Below are 6,000 nucleotides of genomic sequence, written 5' to 3' on the forward strand. Positions count from 1 at the left end.
AGTAGAGCATCATGGGAGCTGACAGGGCATCTCCTAGCAACATAAAATGTCATATACTGCCATGGGAAACACGCACCCAGAAGCTTGACACTGTGTCCACAATATGTACTGAAAAGATTATTATCCTCTTTTGAAAAATTGAAAATGAATAAAAATTAATAGCTGCAGCATCATTATCATTTATATTTGCTTCATTCAAAAGAGAAGAGAATTAATTTCCAATTTCATTTGGACTTTAAAGGGCCAGATTTTGTACCCTAAAATAACAAAACGTAGTGTATTTAATTGAAACTTGTGACTTTTTGAAAAATGAGCATTATTTTTCTTCTCTTTTTTAACAAAAGAGGCAAAATTCCCATTAAATGTTGTCGAAGCACAAGCAGCCAAACAAGAACTTTGTTGAAATAGAGCCCAATCATCATGATTTCAGTGAAAATGATCCATTCTGACCTCATGTGTTTTGACTGGCACACCAGGCGGAGACAATCTTATATACTGGGAACAAATGTTATTTGTTTACATTTTGCATTTGGATCGCTGATTTTGCCTTGTGAAGCTAAATATAACCCACTGTCAGCCATACAAGCATGTAACCAAAAAATAAAAAATAAAACACACACACAAAAGCATCCTTCCATAAACCTCACCGGTAACAGAAAGCAGAGTCCAGGTGCCGTTTTGCAGCTCATCTGTGGGCTCATCCAGTAAGAGGATTCGACACTCATATGAGCCCTGGTCATCCAGCTGCAAGCCATCCAGCCTCAGGGCAGTGATTCGTACCAGAGACACACGACCTGCAGAAACAGAGTGCAGTTAAAAAAGGTGAGAGGGCAGGCGTGAGGGGCATGAGAGAGGCCAAGTGCCCGTGATGCTGATTTTACCTGTCATTTCTCAGGTCTGAGCTGTGTGCAACTGTTGTAGTGTGAAGCTTTGGAGCGTGAAAAAGAACACTGTCCTCAAACGCAGCCCGAAACGCACACATGAACAAACACACACAAACAACAGCTACCACACGCGCAAGCCAACATGGAAATGTGATCTCCTGGTTGCCAGGTGACGGCTCCCTTGAGTCAGAGTCCATCTAGTTTTCACAATTTATCAGACACATAATTGTCCAGTGGCCCAACAGTAAGTAACAGCATGTCTGAAAAGAAACTGTCAGTGAAAGCGTTATAAGAACGCACTACTCTCTCCACCATCTCAGAAATAAAAACATGTTAACACCAAACACACTGCAGCATTAAAAAGCCTCAGTGCCACTGGGATGACTGTGTTGTGACGGTAATTATTAACAGAGGCTCTGATTTCTGGGGACTGTGGTAGGGAGGGACAGCCCTGACAGTCAGAAAGATTCAGGAAGTTGGAGTTAGGTATGTTGGCAGCGATAACACGCCTTATTTACTTTTCCAAGCTGCCAAAGGGGACTAAATCCACAGGGGAAAAGAGAGGAGGGAGGGTTAAAGTAGAGCAAAATACACATCAGCATGCACTCGGGGGATTAGTGCATTTCAAAATCCTACCCTTTGACCCCTGGCAGTTTTTTTTTTTTTTTCTCCCTCTCTCATGTTTACTGGCTCGGCGTGATATAGGTCACCATAGAACCTTAGAGGAAAGGATGTGCTGAGGCGGGGATGTGTCGGCTACGTGACTGGGAGCCATCAGATAAAAGGGGAGGGGAAGGGTGGAGGTGAAGTGAAAGCATGGCCTAACGCCGCTCCCGCTGCCAATTCAACAACGCATGATTGCAAGAGATTTGCAGTCAAAGTAAATTGAGTGTGAGGCCGGGTGAGAGGGAGAGCGGAGAGAGAAAGAAAGGAACAGGAGGGAAGTGAAGAGTCCTGGTCTCTTAACAACAAATCAAGAGTTTTCTTCTTTCAGTCCAAACTCGATCCTTCCCACCGAGGAAAACAGCCAAAGAAAGCAGCTATGTGTGAGGTGATCATCCACTGAAATAATTAGAATTCTTTATCATAGAAGCCACATAAAAATGACTTTTAACACTTTAAAAAGTAAGAAGTGCATTGTTGTATGTTGTTTCTGTAAGCAATTATTGATTGTAATGTTTCTGGCAGAATATGCTGCAGCACTGCTAACTGTATTACTAACTAACACTGTACTTTAATTATTCATGCAGCTATTCAATTTACCAATATATTATTTATTTTCAAATACAATGTGCACTGTGGTAAAGATTTGTTGAAGATTATACGACTAAATTGCTTTTGGCTGTTATCAGAAATCTTAATGCTACAGCATGCAATGTTTTAGACAGTGGTGCTTTTCCAACTTTGTGGCAGCTGTTTTGGAGGAGACACTGTCCTGCTGCAACATGACAATAATCCTGTGCACACAGCTAGGTGCATAAAAGGAATGATTTTCCCTGATTAATTGTGGTGGAGCCTAACTGTCAGGACGACCTTATCACCCAACATCATCACTAATTCTCTTGTCACTGAATAGGAGCAAATTTCTGCAACCCCTGGGATGACGTGTCCAACAATCACATATAGGAGAAAAAGTTCAGTGTCCACAAACTTTTGGCCATGCAGTGTACTTAATAAAAGTGTTTTGGGGACCCTGTTGAGACTCGTTGTTATTGCTGTGGGAGTTTAAGGGGATCCAAATAAATAAAAAAATAAACTGTCCCCGAGATAAGGGCATCTTTCCAGACGCGCTGGAAGCAGTTTGCTTCAAAATAATGTGAATGAGAAGTAATAAGTGCTGACACGGAGACTAAACAGATCATGATGCAGGTAACCAAATAAGAGCTACAGCAGAGAGAGAAAATGATACTCCCAACAGGTAGGCGCCCCTCCCCCACCGACAACACTCACTCACTCCTCATGTTCCCTGCTCAGCCCCCTCCCTGCTCGCTGCAGCCATTAAATGAGCCAAGGAGCAGCTTTTTGACTGGCCTGAGCTAAACTCGATCCTCTATCAGTTCATTTCATGCACACACACACACCGACACACCCACATCGATGCGCCACACTCACACACACCATTGCCTGACGCATTTATTTACCCGCTCTTCGCCAAACTGTTTCCAACTGAAGTCCCTGGAAAGGCTTCGTCCTTCGACACGCTCTCAGGTGACAGAGAAACACTAAACCATTCAGGGGCGTCGCGAAATGCAGCCCTTTACAAACGAAAAGGGAGAAGACTCTGCAGACTCTGCTGGTTTTAATGTAGAACAGATCATTGAATGTGACTGTCATTATCTTTCTTGGGACAACTGACGATCTGCATTCACCTTAAATACAAATTTAAAAGCTGAGGCGGATCAGGAAGTATTTTGAAGTGGCATCCTTTGCACCTTAAAACTCATTTTTAAACAAATGGCTTTAAAATAATTTCTGCAAAAATGTTATATGTGTTCCTTACTTTTGCTTTATAGTCTGTACAGCTTGGATTTTTATGTTACAACTGTTTTACCAGCGTTGTTTAGTTGCTTTAAGTTGTTTTTTTATTGTCCATTTTTATAAAGCACTGAGAATCGTGAGGCGGATGGTGCTTTGAACTACAGCAATAGTTAACTTCACAATGACACATTTCAAACTAAATCCTTGTGAAATGAGAATAAGCTTGAGGCTTTTATTAGGCTCACGACAAAACAGCCCCAGGAAAACTTTAAAGGCCACCGACTGTGTTTTTTTGTCTCTCTCTCTCCCTCTGTTTTATTCCGAGTGAAGGATGACACAGAGATATTGATTTTCTTTCTTCAAAATGGATATGTAACATTTTAGAAATGAAGTTTTTAAATGATAAAAAGAAAAGTCTTTTGGGGAATCATCTGGAAACCGTCTTGTTTGGTTGGACAGGGCTCTGTATGAAAAATTATTTAAATTCAATACCATTTTGCGCGACACGGACGTTTATGTCCCCGAGAATGTGATGTCCGCGGGCAGGAAGCCCACATCGTCTCCGAGAGATGTCGTCAGCTTTTGGCAGGCGGCACGGAGCCGTTCAGGTTTCGGTTGGAGAAAGAGGCAGATAAGGTTTCACTCCACGCTGGTCGTTGATCTATTAAGCTCCGCCGTGTGATCGTTTGAAATTTGAATTGAGAGCTTTCTCGCTATCAGGAGCAGAGCTACACGCTGCTGTAACGAACATGAGTAATCCCTGTGCAAACATGTCTTGTCCATGCAGGAAAAGGAGGCTTATTAGCTATGTTAGCTGTGTGCAAAGTGTCAGTCTGCTCCCTCTGATTGTGATGGGATTTAACATGGGAAGAGCTTGCGAATGGTGTATTTATACAGCTGTATTTTTATAGTCAGCAGCTGCATGGGTACTGAGGGACTTTCTGTCCTCTTCGCAGAGCAGCCGCTAATACTTTGATCTTTATTGCTCTATTATAACAAATACATTTAAACCCTTTTAGCTCTTAACGCTCTCGAGGGAGCAATCAGAAGGAAATCTAATGTATCTCACACTTTGTGAAGCCGCACACGGTCGAACACAAAGAATATTGCTGAACGAGGTGACCTGCAATCAGGAAAGTTCAAATTTGATCACTGGAAGGAGGTGAAGGGAGGAATGGTGTAAGAAATTGAGGGTCTGTACAGTGCATCGCTTGGGTTAACCAGAAGAATCACAACAGCTGAACAGCAGTTGGATTCCAGCTCCTGAAGCCAAACACTTGCGACACCGGAGAACATTCACGGCCTGAGGAGGTGAAATCCACACCGGTCTTCCACCTCTAAAGCGTTTCCCATGCAGCACCTGTTATTCCCACAACAGCCAGTACCTGTGAGAAAGCCTGAACTCAGCATCAGATTGGACAAAGCACCTTTTTCAAAGCTTTTGTATCCGTTAAGAACAGCAGCTTTTTGTTCGTCACTGGAGAGCCATGTGATTAGCATACCTGCCCTTTTAAAGCAGGTGCTTTTCAGTGCAGGATGCTTTATGGTAGAGTGTGCAAGACGTGCAATTCATGGGCCAAAGGGACGGCAAACTTAAGGGTTTTTACTATCAGTACATTGCCCTGCCTCTTCTGAAACTAGCATCCAGTGTAATGAAGTGTGACATCACTGTGCATTGAAGGATCATCCTCAGAGTCAGCGACAAAAGGCTACTGTCTTTTATGAGCCCGGGCCCGAATTAAAGTCTGCCCCGCTCCCACTTACGATAATTCATCAGCCAAGGTTCACCCTGACTTTATTGCTATGTAAATGTCTGTATCGTATTTCCTGCTTGGGTTGTGTGAGGGAGTGCCATTCAAGTCAAATGAGAAAGCCCTTGGCTCAGCTGAATGCAAGCTCTGATCCTTTGACAAACACGCACCTAAATGAAATGATTACTCTTTACTGTGTCAGTAAAACCGATGACTCTGTGATACCAAAGACTTTTCTTCATTGTACTAGCCTAGTGGCCTAAAGGATAAGGGTGGCAATAGTCAATACTTTTGTTATTGTCAACAACTCCCACACCAACAATAAATTGATTCTACGAACAAGTGCTTTCTGATACCCACTGTGCAAATACTCTTTGTTTCTTAAAAAGACAATTAAACATCAGTCAGTCCCACAAACATCATTCTGGTGCTGTAAATACTCAGTACAGCACCAAATGTGTATCAATCCACAGCTGAAAAGAATCCCCAACGAATGGACAGCTGACTTCTGTTTAAGTAACGTTTGCTAAAACCACACTGCCCAGATGCAGATTCAGGAAATGAAACTGCATGTTTGTGAGACGTTTTTCAAGATGTACATCTTCGGTCGGACCTGGAGGTCGAGTGCCACAATCAGGAGAGTAGAGAGAGAGAGAGAGAGAAGAAAGTGCTGTGATTTCTTTCCATACTTTAGGGGAAGCAGATGGGGCTTCCCCATTGCTAATAAAGACCATGCGATATGAAACTCTCCAGAAAAAGCTTCTACGTGGTAATTGTGATTGGACTGTTTCAGGATTATTTTCCATAGAACTTGCAGTCCTACAGTTCTACATACTCCTAGTGTCCCGTGGGCAGTGGAACAGTGGCTGGTGAGGCGATCAGTTCAG

This window comes from Chelmon rostratus, chromosome 19 (genome assembly GCF_017976325.1).
Source record: "Chelmon rostratus isolate fCheRos1 chromosome 19, fCheRos1.pri, whole genome shotgun sequence".
In the NCBI taxonomy this organism is placed as follows: domain Eukaryota; kingdom Metazoa; phylum Chordata; class Actinopteri; order Chaetodontiformes; family Chaetodontidae; genus Chelmon; species Chelmon rostratus.